Source organism: Chlorocebus sabaeus, chromosome 1 (assembly GCF_047675955.1).
Source record: "Chlorocebus sabaeus isolate Y175 chromosome 1, mChlSab1.0.hap1, whole genome shotgun sequence".
NCBI classification, from domain to species: Eukaryota; Metazoa; Chordata; class Mammalia; order Primates; family Cercopithecidae; genus Chlorocebus; species Chlorocebus sabaeus.
In genome coordinates, this window is record NC_132904.1 from 8,425,161 (window position 1) to 8,450,517 (window position 25,357).

Genomic DNA, 25,357 nt, shown 5'->3' on the forward strand with positions numbered 1-25,357 from the left:
GAGTCTCACTCTGTCACCAGGCAGGAGTGCAGTGGTGCAATCTCGGCTCACTGCAACCTCTGCCTCCCATGAAGAGATTCTCATGCCTCATCTCCTCAGTAGCTGGGATTACAGATGCGCACCACCACGCCCAGTTAATTTTTTCTTTTCTTTCTTTTTTTTTTTTTTTTGAGATGGAGTCTCGCTCTGTCGCCCAGGTTGGAGTGCAGTGGCCGGATCTCAGCTCACTGCAAGCTCTGCCTTCCGAGTTTATGCCATTCTCCTGCCTCAGCCTCCCAAGTAGCTGGGACTACAGGCGCCCGCCACCTCGCCCGGCTAGTTTTTTGTATTTTTTTTTTTTAGTAGAGACGGGGTTTCACCGCATTAGCCAGGATGGTCTCGATCTCCTGACCTCGTGATCCACCCATCTCAGCCTCCCAAAGTGCTGGGATTACAGGCTTGAGCCACCGCGCCCGGCCAATTTTTTCTATTTTTAGTAGAGACAGGGTTTTACCATGTTAGCCCCATTGGTCTCGAACTCCTGGGGCCTCAAGTGATTCACCCACATCGGCCTCACAAAGTGCTAGGATTACAGAAATGAGCCACCGCACCCGGCCTTTGGCCTCATTTTAAATATTAACTTGAGTTACCATTCTGGAAATAGGATTTCCCCCCATATCTGACTTTGTCCTTTCTGTTTCTGACTAGCCTCCAGCTCCTAGGCTTCATCCATGTATTTTTCCAACAGTGATTTATTGAGCACCTACTGTGTGGGAGGCACTATGCTAGGCAGATTCTGGAGACACAACAGTGACAGTGGCAGGGAGATCCCTGCATCCCCAGGACTCACAGTGTGGTGGGGGATTTAGACAGTGAATGGCTAATTGCCAGAAAACTAATTTAAATTATGATACATGCTTATAAGAAAAAATGTTTTGAAAATCATGCTAAATACATTTGTGTAGTTATTGAAGCTACTAGAAGAGAGACGCCACTCTTAGAACAACATGACTGTGGTTTTATAACTGTGCTCCTAGTTCAGACAAGGGGAGAAAGATGACCTCAGGGAGGCGACTTGGATTTTGTTAGGGCCTAAGCAGCGAGGCAGGACTAAGCAGTGAGGCCAGCCCAGGGAGAAACAGCGGCTCTTCCTTCATTTGTTCCTGGTCATCCTCCGAGGTGTGCAAGGGTAGCTGGTGTTGCCATCGCGCCCATTTGAGAGAAGTAGAAACTGAGGCTTGGCCAGGCGTGCTTGCCACCTGGAGGAGCTGACGTCTGATACTTGCTTTAGCCAACTGTCAAAGCGTTTGTCCGATAGGGGGCAGCGGCGCGCCGGGCTGGAAGGAGAGCGGCACCCGAGCGCGCGGCGCTCCCGGCGTTCCAGGAGGGGGCGCTGCTGATCCGGCCTCGGATGGCCGCTCCCGCCCCGTCCCTGCCCCGCCGCCCTGCCCCCACCTCCCGCCCGGAGCCCGGCACTCGTGACTTCGCCAGCTCTCAGCTCCCTCGGGCATTTTCGTGCACGCTAATGGGCGCCTCTGTGTTTTCCTAGATGCTGGTTTCTTCATCAAGCGGCGGAATAACGCATCAGTGCAGGTGACCCACGTCACCGGGGTGATGCACTGGTGCTCGCCGGGGCGGGCGCTGTGCCTGCGGGAGCCGCGCGGCCGGCGGGGTGTCGGGGCGCCTCGTGGGGGCCGAGCCGCGCCCGCACGTCCCTCAGGTAGGCGCGACCCGAGTTTCTTTAGACAGGATGACCTGGCAGCGTTTCCACCCCACCCACGACGAGTTTCGCTTTCCTAATGTGGTTAAAAAGTGCATACTAACTATAGTAGGGTGGTTGAACAGGTTTCAACATTTTATTTAATTTTTTTGTTTTAGATTTCTTCCTTCTGGTGGATCTCTTTTTTTGTCAAGGTGTTCATAACTGTCCTCTTTGGCATTTGTTCAAAGTCTGGTTCTAATAGCGTTTGGACTGTGGTTTAATTTTAACCATAAAGCATTCTTTTGGAATGATTACTTTTGAATCTAGGAAGAGCCAGCTGGATACAGGGCCATAAACAACCCCCTGCGGGGAATGTGCAGGCTTTAAGTTAGGTTTTTTTGTTTGTTTTTACCGCTAGCATTTCTGTCTCTCTTTTTTCTTTCTTTTTTTGGAGACAGGGTCTGGCTCTGTTGCCCAGGCTGGAGTTCAGTGTTACAATCACAGCTTACTGCAGCCTCATCCTCCTGGGCTCCAGCAATCCTCCCATCTCAGCCTCCCGAGTAGCTGGGACCACAGGCACGCATCACTGGCTTATTTTTTTATTTTGATTTTTTGTAGAGACAGGGTCTTGCTGTGTTGCCCAGGTTGGTCTCAAATTCCTGGTCTCAAGTGATCTCCTGCCTCAGCTTCCCAAAGTGCTGGAATTACAGGCCTGAGCCACCACGCCTGGCTTAACATATCTCTTTTTTAAAAAAAGGAGACTGATGGGGGTTGGGGGGATGCAAATTGTGAGTAGATAGGTGGGTTTGGAGAGTTTGAACATCTGCTTTAATGAGCTAAATGGTGTCAGAACTGTCCTGCAGGTAACCATGTGGCCTCAGATTTCTGGGACAATCTCAATTTCTGGGACAGAGACACACTGGCCCTTTGTCAGGCTACATATCAGGCCACCACCAATTTCCAGTTCTGAAAGTGTGGTCACCAGAGAGACCTGTCAGCAGCCATAGACATTATCTCTTTGGGAATGACGACCCAGGCAGCCAGGCAGAGCTGGGGTCCCCAGAGCTCCTGGCACTAGCCAGAATATTTCCAGTTCCTCTTCTTCCCTTACAGCACAAGTCATTTAGTGATCATTGCTCGTATTTGTAGAACTTTAGAGAATTTTGGATGTAGCAGGACAGAAATTGGTTGTCTACCATTTTGTGGCTTGGGTGGCATACATCTTGTTTGGCAATTTAAAAAAAAAAAAAAAAGATGAAAAGGAAATGGGGGATATGCAATGCAGACCAATTCAAGAAAAAGTGATTTATGCCCGTCCTAGCTGAGGCAGATGAATTTGGGAAGACTTACTCGTTTTCTAGAAATAGTCTTCACTTGACCAGAGATTCATACTTGGGCATATTTAAATACAGAGCTCTTCTGGAGCATTTGAGTAGAAGGAGGACAGAAAACCAGAGACTAATTAACCAGTCGTTACCAGCGGGAGATCCTTTTTGTTTTTGTTTTTGTTTTTTTTTGAGACAGAGTCTCACTCTGTTGCCAGGCTGGAGTGGAGTGGCATGATTTTGGCTCACTGTGCAATCTCTGCCTCCCAGGTTCAAACCATTCTCCTGCCTCAGCCTTCCAAGTAGCTGAGTTTACAGGTGCACGCCACCACACCCAGCTAATTTTTGTATTTTTAGTAGAGACAGGGCTTCACCATATTGGCCAGGATGGTCTCAATCTCCTGAACTGGTGATCTGCCTGCCTTGGGCTCCCAAAGTGCTGGGATTATAGGCGTGAGCCACTGCGCCAGGCCAAGAGATCGGTCTTACATAAAAATAAAGGGTTCTGCCTGGGTGCGGTGGCTTATGCCTGTAATCCCAGCACTTTGGGAGGCCAAGGTGGGCAGATCACCTGAGGTCGGGAGTTCGAGACCAGCCTGACCAACATGGAGAAACCCCATCTCTACTAAAAATACAAAATTAGCTGAATGTGGTGGCGCATGCCTGTAATTCCAGCTACTCAGGAAGGCTGAGGCAGGAGAATCGCTTGAACCCATGAGGCGGAGGTTGCAGTGAGCTGAGATCGCGCCATTGCACTCCAGCCTGGGCAACAAAAGTGAAACTCCGTCTCAAAAAAAAAAAAAAAAAAAAAAAAAAAAATCAAGGGTTCCGTTACCCAGTGGGTCAGTAAGAGATGAGGCTTCCATTTAGAAAAATCGGAGCCTGAGACTGGGCGCGGTGGCTCACGCCTATAATTCCAACACTTTTGGAGGCCAAGGCGGGTAGATCACGAGGTCGGGAGTTCAAGACCAGCCTGGCCAAGATGGTGAAACCCTGTCTCTACTAAAAATACAGAAATTAGCTGGGCGCAGTGGCAGGCGCCTGTAATCCCAGCTACTTGGGAGGCTGAGGCAGGAGAATCGCTTGGACTTGGGGGGCAGAGATCGTGCCACTGTACTCTAGCCTGGATAACAGAGTGAGACTCCATCTCAAAAAATAAATAAATAAAAATAAAAGTAGAAAAATCGGAGCTTGTACCGCTCTCCTGAGAGCAGATGCATAAAGCTGGGTGCGCCCCACCAGCTTGCTGGGTCCCACAGAAGCTCGAGAGGCAGGGGCCGTGTCTTTCGCCACTTGTCACTGCTATGATTCCCTGTTTAGAACTCTCAATGAGTGTCAGATCAACACATTCATCCACCATATCCTGTGTGTATAAGAACAATCCATCACTCCTGACCTAATCCGGCACAGAACAGAACCTGTGGAAGAGGACCAAAGAAGGGAAAAAGTGGAAGTGTCACATGCCCAGAGGAAAACAGATGCTACAGAGATGAATAAAACAAAACAAAACAAAACAAAACAAAAGGAAGAAAGCTGAGCTAATCTGGGAGTTCCATCACGGCTAAGAACGCATCGTTGTTTTGTCACGCGGTTTCTAGCCCGGCTCAGACCTGGGCTGCGGCACCTCAGGCATCTCCTTTCATCTCTCGGCTCTTCTCCTGGCTCCCGGACACTTCTCGAGACTTTTTGGACCTGGACTGGTCCGTGGCAGAACACCTCTTTCCTGAGTCCTCCCCATGCACCTGCCCAAAGCGGAGGATTGGGGTGGCACTCTCGGAGATGCCAGGCTCCTGAAATGGATCCGTCACCCCTTAGGCTGTACTTGGCGTTGTCTCCAAGGAGCCTGGGGAGGTAACCAGTTGAAGACTGATTCACTTGGGAGGGAGGGAGCGAGTGTAGATTGCAGATGCTATCTACTTGGGCCAAGTCAACCTGGGGAAGGGCAGGTCTGTGTCTCAACTGGTTTAGGGGTGGGAGAGTGGGATCGGAACTTTTACACCTTGCATTCTTAGGACGTCACAATGGTTTTCCCAAGGCCTCCTTATCTGAGGGTGTTTACCTATTCAACCAGCATACGCAGGATCAGGACTCCCACTTTGTCCGGGTTCTGTCCTCACAGGCACAGGAAGACTAATGCGAACAACAGGGTCTGACAAACCAAAGCTCACAGATAAGAGACTTGGGTTATTGGGGCAGATGCCAGAAGTCATGGGATTTTCACAGGGTGGCTGTAGGCTGAGCAATCTCCCTCGGGATGTGTGTGGGGGGGGCACTTCTGCGTTATTGGTCGTTGAGAAATTCCCTAATCTTAGAGAGAAAAGGAATGGAACCAAGGGCTTGAATCGGAGTATACGTAGTTGACCTAATTATAAGGTTGTCCATCCGTCTGTTTAATAAACAGTTCCATGATGTGGGACGGCAAGGTCACTCATAGCCCTGGATATTAACAACGTTTTCCTAAGGTTCTGGAAAAAAAGTAGTAACAATGTGTTCAGCTGCAGGCTTATTCTGTCTCAGGCCCCAGGCTGGCATGAATCAAAAATAGAGGGAAATGTGGAAGTAGCACTGCAAATATTAGTTCTAAAAACGGACTGGGAAGAGAGAGTGCCTCTAGACCCAGCCATGGCCTAGCCAAGCCCCAGAAGAATGACATCACCCATTGTGACTCGTGGGGAACCCTGAGGCTGTCATGGATTTGTAGTCCTATGTGGGACAGCGCTGCTGACGGGGTTATTTCCTGCACTAGACCTACCCTGTCAGCAACACACTGTTTACATGAGCTGAGTGCCAAGTTGCGGCACATTATGCACAGTCGCTTTTAAGTTCAATTAAATTAACGTTTAGAAACATTGTAGATAGAAAAAACTAAAGACCATTATAGCAAACAATGATTACCTAGAGATGCAAGTGCTTTGAACTTGAGCATTAGAGAATCTTGTGAATTTGTAGGAGTTAACCAGGACAAGTACCCGTCTCATGAACATTGGTAAGGGAAGCACGTGTTTAGGAGGCATTTCAGGTAGTCCAGGGCAGACCAAGAAGGGAAGGAAAGAGATAAGATGTCAGAAAACATCTTTGAATACCCAGAGTTGTTATCCCCTCCACAAAACATTGGAGGGCAAATTGTTTGTGTCAGTAAAATAGAATCATAAAGTGTGAGGAAGAAACCTGTCGAACATTCTGGAAGAATTGGTCAGAGATGGGCCGGGCATGGTGGCTTACGCCTGTAATCCCAGCACTTTGGGCCGAGGTGGGTGGATCATCTGAGGTCAGGAGTTCAAGACCAGACTGGCCAACATGGTGAAACCCCATCTCTACTAAAAATACAAAAAATTAGCCAGGCGTGGTGGTGGGCGCCTGTAATCCCAGCTACTCAGGAGGCGGAGGCAGGAGAATTGCTTGAACCCAGGAGACAGAGGTTGTAGTGAGCTGAGATTGTGCCACTGCACTCCAGCCTGGGCAACAAGAGCGAAACGCCATCTCAAAAAAAAAAAGAAGTGGTCAGAGATGAATACTCCATAGCAACCCCTTTGATTTCAGAGGTGAAATAGTTGAACCCCAGACCTCACTGTCAGATGTAAAGAGTCACTCCAAATTTATAAGCTTATTAAACTAGTATTTCTGACTATTTATACATTTGGCTATAGAGAAAATACACAGAATGCTTCCAGCCACACCTATGCCTACTCAAGCCACTTAGCTGACAAGCCACTTAGCTTTTTCTTCTAATTACTGAGGTGCGCGTCTCTGTTGTTTACAGTTTGGTGAAGTCAGGGCAGGGGGAATTTATGGTTTGATACCCTTCCTTTCCAGCACAGAGGAGTGAAATTCAGCCCGTCTTTTGAAATCAGTCTGAACTGTCAAACTCCCAGTTGAGGACTCCTCTACCCAAATCGGGAATTTTTTTGTTTTTTTCTGGCTATGGGCCAGTCAGGGCTTTGGAGTTCATTTGTGTGCCCTTCCTCCTCCCCGTTAGTGTTATTGTGTATATTTGAGATACCTGTTCTTCACTGACCATGAGTGAATAGGAGCTGGTTCACCTAAAAGCTCCCACTCCCCATTCACTTTTTTGTTGTTGTTTTTTATTTTTTGTTTTTCGTTTTTTGAGATGGAGTCTTGCTCTGTTGCCCAGGCTGGAGTGCAGTGGTGAGATCTTGGCTCAATGCAACCTCCGCCTCTCAGGTTCAAGTAATTCTCCTGTCTCAGCCTCCTGGGTAACTGGAATTACATGTGCCCACCACCATGCCCGGCTAAGTTTTTGTATTTTTAGTAGAGACGGGGTTTCATCATATTGGTCAGGCTGGTCTTAAACTCCTGACGTCAGCTGATCCACCTGCCTCGGCCTCCCAAAGTGCTGGGATCACATGTGTGAGCCACTGCACCCATCCCTCATTCACTTTTATGAAATGAGAAAGCTTCTCTCTTTTTTCTTTCCTTCCTTCCTTGGATGTTGGTGAGATCGGTGAGGTAATGGTGATAAAGTACTTTGAACTACCTCAAGGAGAGTGCAGCCCGACTTGTTATTATTTACCTAGGTCAGTTCACAAACCCCCACGATCTAGGGTTCCTGTCTCCTGCCCTGGGGACGGTGCCTGGGAGAAAGGAGATGCCACAGACCCAGTTCCACAGGGCGCTGTTGGCTGGAGTTGGTCATTCCTGACTTTGACATCAACAGGCTTATCTCCAGAAATAGGCTAAATGGTAGTTCAGGCGCCAGTGTTGCCTCATCCTGCAAACTCTCAGGGAGGCTGCCTACCCCCAGCCCCTGTTCTGGGAACTAATGATAGGTGGGATGAAAAGACTGTTTTCTCTGATGCGCTTTTATGAGATGTTTTCAAAGATGAGGTGGCAAGGACATGGTTAACCCGCTCCCTTGTGCAGGGAGATGTCAGAATGACAGGGCACAGGGAATCTCCCCGACCCGTTCCCAGGAGAGCTCTTGCTGAGGACAGCCCAGCTGTTGGCTAGAAATCAGGACAGCCTCAAGCCCTGTAACCCAGATGTCACTGGGCTTTTTCGGCTGACAGTGCTGTGGCCTGTGGCAGGCGGCAGTGTGGGTAGAGGACAGCTGTGGCTGAGGCCGGCAGCCCTTTCCACACTGACTTCTTGGGTAATGGCTCTTCTTAAGCTGGTGATATTTAGGGATTGTCAAACTTCTCTTTCATCCTGAGCCACCTTCCCTCATGGGTAGCAGAGGAGTTTTCTTTTCTTTTCTTTTTTTTTTTTTTTTTTGAGATGGAGTCTTGCTCTTGCCTAGGCTGGAGGGCAGTGGTGTGATCTCTGCTCACTGCAACCTCCGCCTCCCGGGTTCAAGTGATTCTTCTGCCTCAGCCTCCCGACTCGCTGGGATTATAGGCACGCACCCCCATGCCCAGCTAATTTTTGTATTTTTAGTAGAGATGGGGTTTCACCATGTTGGGTCAGGCTGGTCTCAAACTCCTGACCTCAGGTGATCCACCTGCCTTGACCTCCCAAAGTGCTGGGTTATAGGCGTGAGCCACCGTGCCCGGTCAAGTTGGATTTCTTATGAGAAGAATATTATGGCTGTGTGTCCCAGAGGAGGCACTGTGTCCCCATGAGGGTCCTTCACTGAAAGGAGAGCCTCCAGGACAAAGGAATCTTCTAGAGACAACGTTGGGAGGGAGGAGCGGAGTTTGCAGGTGATTCTGGAGGACCCCAAAGTCCAGTGGGAGCTTATTACCGCCTCGCTAGGAGGAACCTGTTGTTGTCTGAGTGAGGAAAAGTGACAGAACTGAGGCTGAGAGAAGCTGCGAAGAGGCAGCAGCGCTGAAGCCTGAGAGGAGGACATGTTCTATTACGCCAATTAATTCTATTCACCGAAAGGGCACATCACATTTTTGGGGTTTCCAAAAGCCGTTCTTAGCAGAAAAAAAGTCTGTGAACTGCTGCACTGGGGACTGGCAAAGGCTTGGTAGCCAGCGCATTGAAGAGGGAGGGGCAGCAAGCCCCACACCTGGAATGGATCCTTTCTGTGCTTCTGCCACCACAGTTTGCCAATTTGATGGCAACGAACTCTTACTGTTTATGTGTGCATGTTTGTGCTGTTAGATTATCTTCTGAGCAATTTCGAGTTTTAAGAATATGCTGATGAAGTCAACAATGAGCAATCGCAGAAGACTTGGTTCCACCCGGGGCCCTGCTCAGGGAAGATGAGGACCCCCTCCCAACCCCACCTTGCCTGTCCACATGGCCCTTCCTCCCCACCATCCGCCATGGGGCCCTCCTGTGCCACAACATGGCTCTCATCCTTCTGTCTGGACACTTGCCCTGTCTCCTGGAGAGCCAGGCTCCTGCCCTGGCGGGCGTGTGTGTGTGTGTGTGAATGTGCATGTGGAGTGTGCGTGTGTGCAATTGTGCACTTGTGTGAATGTGCGTGTGTGCAAGTGTGCGTGTGCGTGCGTATGTGAGTGCGTGTGTGAGTGCATGTGTGTGCAATTGTGCGCGTGTGTGGGCAAGTGTGCATGTGTGTGCAATTGTGCGCATATGTGAGTATACTTGTGTGAGTGTGCATGTGTGTGCATGTGGCGCGGAGGGGGAAGAAGAGAGTTCTCTGTGGTGATCGCCACCACTCTGTTGAAGGGTATAAGCTGAGCCAAGATGAAGCAAGAGTGACACCAAGTGCCAAGAACAAGTGCTTGCTGTGGTATCAGGTGTGCTTGCTCCTCAAATCAGAGGAGCAGAGAGAGGCTCAGTTACAGTCTGCGGTGTTCACCCCTGTGAGAGGGTGCCGACCCTCCAGAGGTGGCTCAGTGCTGGCATGCCACTCTGTGCATTTGGATGAGGGGATGGGCTCTCTGGGAATTGGATGCAGAACCGAAGCTTTGAATAGATTTTAAAAATAAAATCCAAGGCGGGATGTTTTGTTGGCTAGAACATGATGCACAGACCCAGGCTGCCTTTCTGGCTCTATTGCTGTCCTTCAGCCCCATTCAGAGAATGACCGGACCCCGAGGCTGCAGTAGGACAAAGAGGAAGACTGACCCAGTTCTCTGTGTTTGCTCTAGACTCTGCTGCCATGTCTGGGCCCCTGCTGCCGGAATTCTTCCCCATGAAGCCATAGGTGGGGAACTAAAAGGCATATTCCTGTGGGGTGGCCCCGAGAGAGACTGGGCATGGTTTCCACCGAGACACTGGTGGGGGCAGAGAATTCTTTGGCTGCCCAAGAGGACCACCTGGTGCAGGCCAGACCTGCAGCTGTGGCTCCAGGGGAGGAGCGTGGCTGCCTTGGTGTCCCCATCTGGCCAGTCCTTGTTCCTACAGTTCCACTCCCAGCCTTGCCCTCAGCTTGTACCCACTTGTTTTTCTCCTTCATGGAAGCTAAGGAGGGAACTAGGTTTGTTTGTCCAGATGCCACCAGTCGGATGACTGTTGCGGGCACAGGAGTGTCTTCGGGGCACAGTGCCAGGCCAGGTCACACCTCACATCTCTATTCCTCATCTGGGAGTGCTGGCATCAGCGGGTTGATTCAAAACTGGGAGGTGTTGGGAAACCCCTTGGGCTGGAGATTTCAAAATGAGATTCAGATGAGAAAAAACACAGTGGGTGGGGTTCTGAGGCAGGAAGGAGACAGCAAAAGCTCGTGTCCTGACGCTCCGCTCGATAGCGGGGATCAACAGAACGGCCGCGTGGACAGGGGCAGCCGCGCTGGCTGAACCCAAGCGCAAGGCCGCCCCTGAACAGCCTCTCCCACCTCTGGACATAGAGCTGCCCCGTGCCTCTCCATTCACCAGGCGAAACCACACCTGGAGCGGCGCTTTCAGTCTAGGGCATGTCAGCACCAGCAGGTGTGGATAAATCCAAGGGCTCCTGTGGAGGGAGGGCAGGGGAGGAGGGCTGGCAGAGAAGGGGTGAGTGATGAAGGGAGGACCACGCAGCTCAGGAGCCCCAGCCTGAATGGCCTAGGCGGCAAGGGCAGCCCCCATTCTGCTGCTGAATGGCTGTCTTGCCATCTGCACTCCCTCATCACACAGTCCTCCCTGTGCGTTGGCTCAGGACAGCCTGGCATCAGTGGCTCCTGGTGACAGGTGCCTGTGACATGAAGAGCACAGAGGAAGACGCTGGCTGGATCCAGAGGCAGAGAGAGGAGGACATGAGGAGAAGGCGAGGGAAACTGAGGAACAAGGAGAGGAAGAACAATTAAAATGATTCCTTGAAAGAAAAGGAGGTAAAACAGAAAACGTGGCGAGGGGTATCCTAGAAGGAGCAGAAAAGGAAGGAAAAAAAAGGGCGAACGTTGTCTTTCATTTGAAGGACTTGGAGTGGCACAGTCAAGAACAAATCTCCAAACACAGTCAATACTCAGAAAGCTCATCATTGGATTTGTAAATCCATTTCATCTGGGTGGACTGAAGAACATGGTACCCTCTGAGAATGTCTGGGCCCATATTGTGGGAAAGTCAAGAGTGGTGCTGCGACAAACTAGTTAATGGGTTATGAACACAAGGGGCTCATGATTCATGAGCCTGCCCATCTATCTCGTGCAGGGTGGAGACCCATCTAACCAGAACCACCACCCAGCCTCTCCCAGCCTCCTTAGATGACAAGCTCTGGCATCCTCGGTCCACCCAACTCAGCTCCCAAGCATTTCGCCAAAACATCAGTAAGCAGGTATAGGTGAAGGAGGTAACAGGTGTCTGCATTTTATGCCATTTTCTCTCCTTCCCAGTGCTCAGCACACGACTAACCAGGGGTTCTCATCAGGGGTCATATATTCACTCCTCAAAGAGTAGTCAGCAGGTCACCAAACACCTTCCTCTGAGCTCTGAATAAGTTTATTTTTATTTAATTTTTTTAATGAAAAAAAATTTTTTTAGGCTGGATGCAGTGGCTCACACCTGTAATCCCAGCACTTGGGGAGGCTGAGGCGGGTGGATCACAAGGTCAGGAGTTCGAGACCAGCCTGGCCAATATAGTGAAACCCCATCTCTACAAATACAAAAAAAAAAATTACCCAGGCATGGTTGCGCATGCCTGTAATCCCAGTTACTCGGGAGGCTGAGGCAGGAGAGTTTCTTGAACCTGGGAGGCAGAGGTTGCAGTGAACCGAGATCCTGCCACTGCACTCCAGCCTGGGCAAGAGTAGGAATCTATCTCCAAAAAAAAAAAAAATTCTGGGATAGAGTCTCGTTCTGTTCACACAGGCTGACATGCAATGGTGTCATCATCGCTCACTATAACCTCAAATTCCTGGGCTCGAGTGATCCTCCCACCTCAGCCTCCCAAGTAGCTGGGACTATAGGCCCTACCACTGTATCTGGCTAATTTTTAAACTTTTTGCAGAAACAAGATCTCACAGTGTTGGTCTCAAACTCCTGAGCTCATGTGATTCTCCTGCCTCAGCCTCCCCAGTTGGTGGGATTACAGGCATGAGCCGCCATGCCCAGCTAGTTTATTTTTATATTCTATAGTACCATGGACCAGAAAATTCAAGAGTTTGCCCTGAACCCTATGGGAAAATTGTCTCTCACCCGCAACATGCCCAGTGTTCTCAGCAGTCAGGGCAAATTCAACCACAGCAGCCGCTGTCCAGCTTGCCAAAGCTAAACCAGACATAGATGTTATTATCTGCTGCATCCATCATTAGTTTAGAGCTTTCTGCTTCACAAAGCAACTCATTATCTTATTTAATCTTCACCATCATCCTACATTGCTCTTACTTCCACTTTATGGACAGTGAGTCTCAGAAAGCTAAGGCGTCTTCCTCAAAGCAGCTGTAAGATTCAAATTCAGTGTCTGGGGACTCCAGATTCTTTGTGCTTTCTACACATTTAGATTTCATGGTAACATCAAATTCGGGATTCCTGGATCTGGAGCAGTTTATCCCCTTGGCCTTCCTCCCAGCCATTGCCATCCCAGCGCATTTCTATAACCATCAAATGGGCAATTTTTTTTTTTTTTTTTTTTTTTTTTGAGACATGGTCTCACTCTGTCACCCAGGCTGGAGGGCGGTGGCGCAAACCCAGCTCACTGCAACCTCTGCCTCCCAGGTTCAAGCGATTCTCCTGCCTCGGCCTCCTGAGTAGCTGGGACTACAGGCGCCGGCCACCACGCCCTGCTAATTTTTTTGTATTTTTAGTAGAGATGGGGTTTCGCCATGTTGGCCAGGCTGGTCTCAAACTCCTGACCTCAAGTAATCCACCCGCGTCGGCCTCCCAAAGTGCTGGGATTACAGGCGTGAGCCACCGCAGCTGGCCTAAATTGGCAAGAATTTTCACTGTTCAGTGAAGAACATCCTTGTGCAGCCAATTATTCCAACATTGCCTTCCTGAAGGACTCTTTCAAAATCATCAAGAAGGTTTCATTACAAAAGCAATATGGGAACATTGTAGAAAAAAGTACAAAATATAGAAAAACAAAAGAAAAGTCATAATTCTGCCATTGAACAAGAATTTAAGATTGTATGGCCGGGCGCGGTGGCTCACGCCTGTAATCCCAGCACTTTGGGAGGCGGAGGCGGGCGGATCACAAGGTCAGGAGATCGAGACCATGGTGAAACCCCGTCTCTACTAAAAATACAAAAAAGTAGCCGGGCGCGGTGGCGGGCGCCTGTAGTCCCAGCTACTCAGGAGGCTGAGGCAGGAGAATGGCGTAAACCCGGGAGGCGAAGCTCGCAGTGAGCCGAGATCGCGCCACTGCACTCCAGCCTGGGGGACACAGCCAGACTCCGTCTCAAAAAAAAAAAAAAAAAGATTGTAAACACTGTAGTGTTTACTATTCCATGATTTTTACTACAGACATGTGGACTGACCGATGCTTATAAAAATGACAAATGTGCCTACCCCATAATACTGTTTTGGAACCTGCTTTTTTTTTTTTTTTTTTTTGAGACGGAGTCTTGCTCTGTCGCCCAGGCTGGAGTGCAGTGACGCTATCTCGGCTCACTGCAAGCTCTGCCTCCCGGGTTCACGCCATTCTCCTGCCTCAGCCTCTCGAGTAGCTGGGACTACAGGTGCCCGCCACCACGCCTGACTAATTGTTTGTATTTTTTTTAGTAGAGATGGGGTTTCACTGTGTTAGCCAGGATGGTCTCGATCTCCTGACCTCGTGTTCCGCCTGCCTTGGACTCCCAAAGTGCTGGGATTACAGGCGCGAGCCACTATGCCCAGCTGGAACCTGCTTTTAAACTTAATATATTGTAAGCATTTTCCTGAAATATTTTTATGTCATCATATTTAAGAGCTACACACATTTCATTATAGTTTTTTGTTTGTTTGTTTTTTTGAGACAGGGTCTCACTGTGTTGCCCAGGCTAGGGTGCAGTGGTGTGATCTCAGCTCACTGCAACCTCTGTCTCCCAGGTTCAAGTGATTCTTGTGCCTCAGTTTCCCAAGTAGCTGGGACTACAGGAGCATACAACCACACCCGGCTAATTTTTTTGTATTTTTTGGTAGAGAGAGGGTTTCACCATGTTGGCCAGGCTGATCTTGAACTCTTGACCTCAAGTGATCCGCCTGCCTCGCCCTCCCAGAGTGCTGGGATTACAGGCGTGAGCCACTACACATAGCTTATTTCATTATAATTTTTAATGTACTCAGGTTAAATATTTAGATTGTTTCTACTTTTTCAATATTAAAACTAGTTTTATGATAGGCTTTTTTTTTTTTTTTTTTTTTTTTGAGACAGTCTGTAGCTCTGTTGCCTAGGTGGAGTGCAATGGCATGATCTTGGATCACTGCAACCTCTGCCTCCCGGGTTCAAGCGATTTTCCTGCCTCAGCCTCCTGAGTAGCTGGGATTATAGGCCCATGCCACTACACCGGGCTAGTTTTTGTATTTTTAGTAGAGATGGGGTTTCACCATGTTGGTCAGGGTGGTCTCGAACTCCTGACCTCGTGATCCGCCTGCCTCGGCCTCCCAAAGTGCTGGATTACAGGTGTGACCCACTGCGCTCTTTTTTTTTTAAAGAGATGGCGGTCTCACCATGTTGGCCAGGTTGGTCTTGAATTCCTGGCCTCAAGCAATCCGCCTGCCTCAGCCTCCCAAAGTGCTAGGATTACAAGCGTGAGCCATGACACTGGGCCTTGATAGACTTGTTTATAGGTAAAACATACCTAATTTTCATTTTTATTCCTTGGATTATGAATGAAGTTGAATTTTTTCTTTTTTTCTTTTTTTTTTTTTTTTTTTGAGACGGAGTCTGGCTCTGTTGCCCAGGCTGGAGTGCAGTGGCCGGATCTCAGCTCACTGCAAGCTCCGCCTCCCGGGTTTACGCCATTCTCCTGCCTCAGCCTCCCGAGTAGCTGGGACTACAGGCGCCGCCACCACGCCCGGCTAGTTTTTTGTATTTTTTAGTAGAGACGGGGTTTCACCGTGTTAGCCAGGATGGTCTCGATCTCCTGACCTCGTGATCCGCCCGTCTCAGCCTCCCAAAGTGCTGGGATTACAGGCTTGAGCCACCGCGCCCGGCCTTCAGCTAGTTTTTTTAATTATTTTTATTTTATTTTATTTTTTTAGTAGAGACGGGGTTTTACCATGTTAACCAGGATGGTCTCGATCTCCTGACTTCGTGATTCGCCCGTCTCAGCCTCCCAAAACTTTTTTCATATAATTGTTATCATTTGAAGCTCTTTTATGAATAGTTAATCCATACTGTTTGCCAGCTTCCCATGGTACACATTTTATTTTTTTTAAATTTTCTATTTTATTTTTATTTTTTGAGATGGAGCCTTGCTCTGTTGCCCAGGGTGGAGTGCAGTGGTGCAATCTTGGCTCACTGCAACATTCACCTCTTGGGTTCAAGCAATTCTTGTGCCTTAGCCTCCTGAGTAGCTGGGGTTAGAGGTGCACACCACCACACCCGGCTAATTTTTTGTGGGTTTTTTTTTAGTAGAGACAGGGTTTTGCCTTGTTAGCCATGCTGGTCTCGAACTCCTGGGCTCAAGTGATCTGCCTGCCTCTGCCTACCAAAGTGCTGGGATTACAGGCGTGAGCCGCCATGCGTGCCTCCCTCCCTCCCGACTTTCTGCCTGCCTGCCTTCCCCCTCCCTCCCTCCCTCCCTCCCTCCCTCCCTCCCTCCCTCCCTCCCTCCCTTCCTTCCTTCCTTCCTTCCTTCCTTCCTTCCTTCCTTCCTTCCTTCCTTCCTTCCTTCCTTCCTTCCTTCCTTTTTCTTTCTTTTCTTTCTTTCTTAGATGGAGTTTCGCTTTCGTTGCCCAGGTTGGAGTACAATGGTGCGATCTTGGCTCTCCATAACCTCTGCCTCCCGGGTTAAGGCAATTCTGCTGCCTCAGCCTCCCGAATAGCTGGGATTACAGGTATGTGCCACCAGGCTCAGCTAATTTTTTGTATTTTTAGTAGAGACGGGGTTTCTCCATGTTCTCCCGACCTCAGGTGATCCACCCTCCTTGGCCTCCCAAAGTGCTGGGATTACAAGTGTGAGCCACTACGCCCGGCCGCATTTTATTTTTCTTACAGATATATAGGAACTCTTTATATTAAGGCTGAAATTTCAAACCCCAAGCAAATCAAACTTCTTAGAGGGCTCCTGCTTCCTTAGGGAATGCTTCCTCCTCACCTGGGCACGAAACTTAGCCAGAGCAGCTCTCAGCAGCCCCTCTGCCCAGACTCCAGCACCCACCGCCTCCCTTACAGGGCTGTGGCCTGAGGGCTGTGGTGGCCCCACAGAGGTCCCTACTCAAGGCTTCAGAGAACCCTGGCAGGAACCTCTTAGAACTCCCAGGAAGGGAGTGAAGGGGAGCAAACGCCTAGGGGGCATTTGAGTCAGAGGAGAGTGCGCTGGTTGGGGAGGGCAGGAGGCACCAGTCTGGCACGCAGGGAACCCCACTCCTCCAGGGCCCGTGCTCTAGCAAGGCCTGAGAGCTGGTGAGCGCGCCCTTGCCCTGTTATTATCGCTGGCAGCTTCATTTGTGCGACTGGTGACAGGGACGCAAGTCCTTCCAGTCCTGGTCTCGTCTGTCCGCTGTGCCTGGGGAGGGAGGCGCTCAGGCCTGTTACCTGCCTGGAGTCCTCAAGGGGAAGAGGTGGAGGGAGCCGGCTGGACTAGTCCTGCCAAGGCCGAGGCGGTGAGGACAGGATGAGTTTCTTACCCACCAAGATCATTACTTTGGAAAATTGGAACTGCAGGGAGGAGTTAGGGCATGGCGGGGGCGGACGTTGGGAGTTCCTTCCAGAGCTCCTGTGGGTTTGGAATGTCCTCGCTCACTCCGGATCCCCCAGCATCTTCCTTCCTGTACTTCCGTCTCACCCTTCCTCCAGGTCTGGGACATTTAAGAGACAGCTATGACTGAGACATTAGCAGGAGCAAACACACCTGGCAGTGGTGTGGCGGGGCCAGCCCTGGGCACCTGTGGTCTCCCTCCGGGTCTTGGGTTTAGTTCCCTGCAGTCGGGCTTCGGGGTGTCCCCACTCTCTTTCCTTCTACTTCCACACATTCTTGGGAAGACAGTGGCATGCTCTAGAGAAAGCCCAGGCTGCCGGGACGCTCTGCTCTGCAGGGAACGTGGGCTGACCATGGCTTTTTCTTCACTTCTTTAGGTTTGACTGCCCTTGTCTAGAAAGTGACAGTGACAGTAACAGTGCCAGCCTCTCAGGGTTGCTGAAAGATTAAATGAGATGCCATGTGCAGTATACCAGACAGATGTCAGGTAGGTGCCCACCCAGGTTAGTATTTCTTCCTCCTTTGTCTTTTCTCAACTCTCTTGACATGGGGTGTACATTCGGGAGCTTAAGAGATTCCTGCTGGAGGGTGGAGTCTGTGGTGGTGGAGTCTCTGCGCCCTGGGGCAACCTGGCCCCCTCCAGTCTGCACTTCTCACCCTCCTCTTCCGCTGCCTGGACTGGGCCGTGTTTGTTTCCCAACTCGAAGGTGACCTTCTGGACGGAGGTCATCTTAGGCATCTTGCATCCTCAAAACCTGAGCACTGCCCCTGGCACAGGGTGGGTGCACAGACCGGATGTTTGGAGACAAAATGAAGAACTGAATGGGAAGGAGTTTCATAAGCACTTGAGGACCTGAGAGACAAGAGCCCAAACTTTAGAGTCTAGCAGGCGTCAGGTCAGAGCCCAGCTTCATCACTTGCTCACCATATGACCTTGAGCAAGATCGTTAATTTCCCTGAGCCTCAGTTTTTTTTGCCTAAAAATAGCAGCAATAATAGCTACCTCCTAGGGTTGTTTTGGGGACTAGAGATGATGTCAGCGGCTTCGGCCTGACGCGTAGTAGGAGCTCAGGTAGTGCAAGTCATGATTAGCTGCTATTACAGGACTATTTACTTCTGCCCCCAAAGCCAAATCTTGCCCCAAGAACTCTTGGTCTTTTTTTTTCTTTTCTTTTTTGAGATGGAGTCTCACACTGTTACCCAGGCTGGAGTGCGGTGGCACAATCTCGGCTCACTGCACCTCCACCTCCGGGGTTTAAGCGATTCTCTGCCCTCAGCCTCCCGAGTAGCTGGGATTACAGGCGCGTGCCACCATGCCTGGCTAATTTTTGTGTTTTTAATAGAGATGAGGTTTCACCATGTGGGCCAGGCTGGTCTTGAACCCCTGATCTCAGGTGATCCTCCTGCCTCTGCCTCCCAAAGTGCTGGGATTACAAGCGCGAGCCACTGCACCCGGCCTCTGAACACATTTTAAATGACCTGTTTTCTTTGTGTTTTACTCTGTTTTATTTTATTTTTATTTATTTATTTTATTTTTTGAGACAGAGTCTTGCTCTGTCACCCAGACTGGAGTGCAGTGGCGCGATCTCGGCTTACTACAACCTCTGCTTCCTGGGTTCAAGTGATTCTCCTGCCTCACCCTCCTGAGTAGCTAGGACTGCAGGCACGTGCCACCATGTCTGGCTAATTTTTTTTGTTTTTTGTTTTTGTTTTTTTGAGACGGAGTCTTGCTCTGTTGCCCAGGCTGGAGTGCAGTGGTGCGATCTCGGCTCACTGCAAGCTCCGCCTCCCAGGTTCACGCCATTCTCCTGCCTCAGCCTCCCGAGTAGCTGTGACTACAGGCGCCCGCCACCACGCCTGGCTAATTTATTTTTATTTTTTTTAGTAGAGACAGGGTTTCACCATGTTAGCCAGGATGGTCTTGATCTCCTGACCTCGTGTTCCGCCCGCCTCGGCCTCCCAAAGTGCTGAGATTACAGGCGTGAGCCACGGCGCCCGACCAATTTTTTTTGTATTTTTAGTAGATACGCGGTTTCACCATGTTAGCCAGGATGGTCTGGATCTCCTGACCTCGTGATCTGCCCGCCTTGACCTCCCAAAAGGCTGAGATTACAGGCGTGAGCCACCATGCCTGGCCTTTATTCTATTTTAAAAGATTGATCAAAGTAGGATTATATGGAATCATTTCACAGAGAGACAGAAAGTGAGGAATAGAGGAAATCAGGCACTGATACCCAGCTCTTACAATCAGGAAACAGAACCTGGAAGATCTAAGGAGGGAGCGGCCTTGCCCAAGACCCTGATCTCCACACTTGAGTCAACCTACCCCCAGCATCGGCCCCACAGGGGTGAGGTGCCTGAGCCCCCACATGCAGCCTGCCTGCCGCCCCCGCTGTCCCCATGCCACCTCCACAGGGGAGAGCTGGGGTGTTGGGGGAGGGTGGTGAACTGGGAGCTGACTGGTTGGTTGCAGGGACTGAAAGAGCCAGGCCCTGGAGCCTAAGGTGGGAGAGCAGGAGCCAAAGAGACTCCAGAACTCAGGAGGAGAGCTTTGGCTGTGAAAAGAGTGGGACATCCTGGGTCAGGTGGCTGCCATCGCCTGAGGGAGTGGACCCAGAGGACAGTGAGAGGGTGAGAGGAGAGCCCCTGCCCACAGCGAGTCCAGGTTCAGCTCAGGGAGCCACCTTGCTGCAGGTCTTGCTGTCCGCTGGGCTGTCTTTTCCATCCCACTCGGCTCACCAGCGTTTTTTCCCTAGCTCTACCTTCTTGGATCTGATGAGCAGGCCTGGAAGTCACGGCCAGTGTACTTTGACCGTAGAGGATTTTGTGGCTGTGTCCCACCTGTAGCGCCAGAATTAGGTCCCTTTAGTGAGTCCCAGCAAATGACCCCCAGCCAGGCCAGCAGCCCTGCAGCCCTTCCCAGCAGCTGGGGCTTGGGGCGCTTGGAAGAGTCTCCCGCTGCCTGCACCGCTCTCTTGGTCTCTCCGCCCTTGGACCCTCCTGCAGGGCAACCTCCCAGCCTTTAGCCTTCTCACCTCTGCCAGTTTGCCAGCAAGTGCCTTCAAGAGTTTTTATGAGGCCCAGCATGGTGGCTCATGCCTGTAATCCCAGCACTTTGGGAGGCCAAGGCGGGCAGATCACCTGAGGTCAGGAGTTCGAGACCACCCTGGCCAACATGACGAAACCCCATCTCTCCTAAAAGTACAAAAATTATCCGGGCATGGTGGCGGGCGCCTGTAATCCCAGCTACTCAGGAGGCTGAGGCAGGAGAATCACTTGAACCTGGGAGGCAGAGGTTGCAGTGAGCCGAGATTGTGCCATTGCACTCCAGCCTGGGTGACAAGAGCGAGTGAGACTCTGTCTCAAAAAAAAAAAAAAGGTTTTGTGGAGTCTTTAGAGAGGAACTGGAACTTTTGGATTTAGGAGCCCACCTCATTTTATAGATGAGGAAACAGAGGTAGTTACTCGCCCGGGATCACGCAGACAGTGACAGAGGGGCTAGGCTCAGACCAGGCTCCTGATGTGAGGCCCTGCTCTTCCCCTGCACCACTGATGGGTGCCTGACCAAGCAGAGGGAGGCAGCCTTGGCTGTTGGTGCCACACTTCTGATATTGTCCAAAATCACATTAGCTCTTCTTTTTTTCTGGGAGATAGGGTCTCGCTCTGTCACCCAGGCTGGAATGCAGTGGTGCAATCTCGGTTTACTGCAGTCTTGACCACCCAGGCTGAAGCGATTTTCCCACCTTAGCCCTGGGAGTAGCTGAGACTAGAGGAACATGCTACCATGCCCAGCTTTTTTTTTTTTTTTTTTTTTTGAGACAGAGTCTTGCTCTGTCACCCTGACTAGAGTGCAATGGCTCGATCTCAGCTCACTGCAGCCTCTGTCTCCAGGTTCAAGCGATTCTCCTGCCTCAGCCTCCTGAGTAGCTGGGATTACAGGAGTGTGCCACCATGCCCGGCAGATTTCTGTATTTTTCGTAGAGACAGGGTTTCGTCATGTTGGCCAGGCTGGTCTGGAACTCCTGACCTCAGGAGATCCACCCGCCTCAGCCTCCCAAAGTGCTGGGATTACAGGCATGAGCCACCACACCCTGCCTAACTGTAATTTTTTTTTTTGTAGAGACAGGAGCTCCCTATGTTGCCCAGGCTTGCCTCTAACTCCTGGGCTCAAGCGATCCTCCTGCCTTGGCTTCTGAGAGTTTTGGGATTACAGCTGTGAGCCACCACTCTCAGCCATCATTAGCTCTTTTTTGGGTGGTAGGGGAAGGGACTTCCCCATTTTCCTGTTGACCTGTTGAACTTCAAGTCACTGAAAAAACCTAAATTGTTTTATAACTTTTTGTTCTGATTGTAAAAATAATATATATTCACTATTAAAAAAAAATGGAGCGGGGAACAGTGGCTCACACCTGTAATCCCAGCACTTTGGGAGGCCAAGATGGGTGGATCACCTGAGGTCAGGAGTTCGAGACCAGCCTGGCGAACATGGTGAAACCCTGTCTCTACTAAAAATACAAAAAATTAACCCGGCGTGGTGGTGGGTGCCTGTAATCCCTGCTACTCGGGAGGCTGAGGCAGGAGAATAACTTGAACCCTGGGAGCCAGAGGTTGGAGTAAGTTGAGATCACGCCACTGCACTCCAGCCTGGGCGACATGAGCGAAACTCCATCTCAAAAAATATATATATTGGAAAATATTCCAAGATATAATATAAATCTTTTTTTTTTTTTTGAGACGGAGTCTCGCTCTGTCGCCCGGGCTGGAGTGCAGTGGCCAGATCTCAGCTCACTGCAAGCTCCGCCTCCTGGGTTCACACCACTCTCCTGCCTCAGCCTCCGAGTAGCTGGGATTACAGGCGCCCGCTGACTCACCCGGCTAGTTTTTTGTATTTTTTAGTAGAGACAGGGTTTCACCGTGTTCGCCAGGATGGTCTCCATCTCCTGACCTCATGATCCACCCGTCTCGGCCTCCCAAAGTGCTGGGATTACAGGCTTGAGCCACCGCGCCCGGCCAGAATATAAATCTTAATGGCACTTACTGTTGTTTTTCCCACCCTGCACTTGGTTGTTTTGTTTTTAGGTATAAAAATAGGACTCTCCGTTCATCCTTGATAAGGCCGTCTGGCTACGTCCCCCAGCTCTCCTGTGTCTCAGAATCTTGTATAGTTACCAGTTCTCGCTGGCACCTAGGCAGGACTCAAAAAATGCCTACGGTGTGACTGGCTGAATGAAGAGGCATCGGCTTTAGTGGAAACAGGGACGCCTTCCACCCCGCTCCTGGCTTCACTCCTCTCTCCCTGGTGTCTGAGCCCACTTTCCTTCCCTGAAACACCTCCTCCTCTGTTCTACTCACATCCTCCTGCTCTTCCAGCCCAGCTGCAGACCCACCTCTTCCAGGAAGCCTTTGTTCTTTCTGATGCAAAAGACTGCTTTTGGGTTCCATAGTGTTTGTAGTTTGGCCACACCATTTGTTCTGGGTTAGATAATCTCCTCTCTTTTTCCCAGTCAGCAGAGCCCTGTACACTTCTCGTTTCCCTCACAGCCGCCATCCAACAGAGCCTGGAGAATATTCTGGGCCGGAAATGTGACTGGCCCCGCCCTGCTAGGGAAGAGTTCGTCTGGGTGACACAGGGCACAGCACCCACCTGAGCTCATCTGAGGCGTGGGAGGAAGTGCAGAGGCTCAGAGGGAGCCTCTTCCACCCCTCCACTGCCCCGGCTTCCTGGAGGCATGTGCTGCCTCCTGAAGTTCATGTGGTGGGCAGTCCCCTGGGCTCCCAACAGCAGGGCTGCATGTCTTGGGATAGGAAATGGGATTTAGTTGGCCTTTCACAGAGAGTTCTCTCTAGATAAGATAAATCCTTCATGCCCAGCTATTTAGAGACAGAAGATGGGTTAGGGCCCTTTTTAGTCCTGTGGGCTGACTACAGGGAGCCTTGGAAAAGGCACCTCACAGCGCCTGGTACCAACCCTTCTCACGCCTCCTGGAACAAGACCAGTGTCCCAGGCCTGTAGCTTTCTTATCCATCTGGCCAGGTCATGATGGAAAAGCACAAATTGGGACTTAGGGACCAGGGGCCCCAAAGAGATCAGTCTCCCAGAGCAATCATGGTAAGCAACAGGGAAAGCCAGGCAAACTCCAGATTTCCTCCTAGTTTGAATTTCCTAGAGGGACCCTACGTCCCCTCCTGCTTTCTCCATCCATAGCATGAGCAGTGTTACTGAGCAGACCCTGGGCCAGGCCGGGCGGGTAGCATCCTAGCTGCACTGCTGATCAGTCGTGAGACACTGTGTCAGCTGCCCAAATTCACTCTACCAGGGTGGGGGTGGCCACAGAACCCGCCTCCGAAGCGAGTTGAGTCAAGTGAGCCAATACACATAACACACTTCTGAGTGTGCCTGGCACAGCACAAGTGCTGTGCAGGTGCGGCCGTCCCTAGGTGCATGGACATAGGTGTGGCCGTCCCTAGATGCATGGACACAGGTGTGGCTGTCCCTAGGTGCCTGGACATAGGTGTGGCCATCCCTTGGTGCATGGACACAGGTGTGGCTGTCCCTAGGTGCATGGACACAGGTGTGGCCGTCCCTTGGTGCATGGACATAGGTGTGGCCGTCCCTAGGTGCATGGACACAGGTGTGGCCATTCCTAGGTGTGTGGATGCAGAGCGTGGCTGTCCCTAGGTGCCTGGATGCAGTGTGTGGCTGTCCCTAGGTGCGTGGGCAGAGGTGTGGCCATCCCTAGGTGTGTGGACACAGAGTGTGGCTGTCCCTAAGTGTCTGACCACAAGTGATGTGAGCTTTGCACCCTCTTTTTGGGACTGTGGCTCCTCCTGTGGTCTAACCCTGGGGGGCGGTTCCTGGTAGGCCAAGACTGGATCCCTGGGTGATTACATAAAGCCTGGTGGTCTCAGCCTGGCAGAGGCCACCAGTCAGGATGCAGGGTGGTATGAGGCAGATGGACGGAGCCCAGGGGACCCCGCTGCTGCCACAGCCGAGAGCAGTGAATGCTGAACCAGGACTCAGCAGGCAGTGACTGTCCAAGGCCCTGGGCAGGTCACTTAAGCTATCTGGGCCAGACTCTTGTCTTGACCAGGGCGCCCCCAGTGACCGAAACGAGGAAAGGTTTGGATAAGAATGCGTCAGTCGTTTCGATTACTTCTCTGCATGGGGAAAAAGGGACCCATAAGACAAAAACATCCAAAACACAGAAAACATTAGATCTCTAATTTTAATAGTTGAGAGGAAGGTTATAAAATAAAACAGACAACACAGAGCTTCATGATGGCCTCGGATTGGCAGTCAACCCAGGGATACAGAAATGTAAACAAAAACAGAGCTTCCAGATAACATTATTGTGTGCTATGTAACTTTCAGAATACGGCAGCTCCCCAGACACTCTAAAGTCAAGTGAAACAAGAGTTTTTAGAATCAATCTATACACATTTCAGAGGGCAGTCCAGGAAGGCGCTTTCCTCTTAGGTCAGCCCAGGGCTGGGCCTGAGCCTGAGCTCAGGGAGGTGTAGACACTACCCATTTTGGGCAGGGGAGGCCAAAGTGGTTCTGCTTCGGGCGGGGTTTGGCTTTAAGGGGCTGCCCCGCTGGCTGTGTTCTGGGGACCACTTTTGCCTTTGCCTCTGGCAGGCTGGCTCTGACCCTGCCTGTCTTTCTGTTTGGCCCACAAGACACACACCCCTTTATACCCAGAATCCCTTTCCCAGCTGCAGCAAGGGAGCCAGCCAGCCAGCCAGGATGGCTCTCCCCACAGGCACTCCAAACGCCAGCCTGGCCAGGTGAAAAAGTCAGAAAAAAGGCAACAGATACAATTTGATAGCCATCAAATCCTCTCCTCCCTCTGGAAGTTTCTGAGGTGCTGGTTGTCATTCTGTCCCATTTTTTGCCACTGTGCTAGGGCTTTTGACTCAACCAAGAAAAGGGCCGGCCTTCCAGCCTGGCCCTGCAAGAGTGTCCTAGTGCTTCAGGTAGTGGATGGGCATCGTCATTCGTCCCACCTGCTGCCCCCTAAAGCCCCAGAAGGCCACACCCTCAGCATCAGGCCAGCTCTCCAGGTCACTGGGGCTTGCCTTGACAGGATGTGCAGGGCAGAGCCTGGAGGGAAGAGCAGAAGATGCCACGTGCTGTTTGCAGGAGCAGCCATCCAGGGCACCGCTGGAGGAAGATCTTCCAGTGACTGTCTCAGCATGTACAAAGAATGGGGGTGG

The 25,357-nt window shown here is 50.9% G+C and overlaps 1 long non-coding RNA gene across 2 annotated transcripts; it reads left to right on the plus strand.

Annotated features, from left to right (window-relative positions):
* The first annotated feature begins 1,448 nt into the window (after positions 1-1,448).
* Positions 1,449-25,314, plus strand: LOC140711483 (uncharacterized). 2 transcript variants are annotated; one of them, XR_012092700.1, is made up of 4 exons: positions 1,449-1,699; positions 16,180-16,277; positions 17,518-17,627; positions 25,228-25,314. It is a non-coding gene; the product is annotated as an uncharacterized lncRNA (long non-coding RNA). The 2 variants fall into 2 exon arrangements; XR_012092699.1 differs by lacking the exon at positions 25,228-25,314 and having other exon boundaries at positions 17,518-20,530.
* Positions 25,315-25,357: the final 43 nt, after the last annotated feature.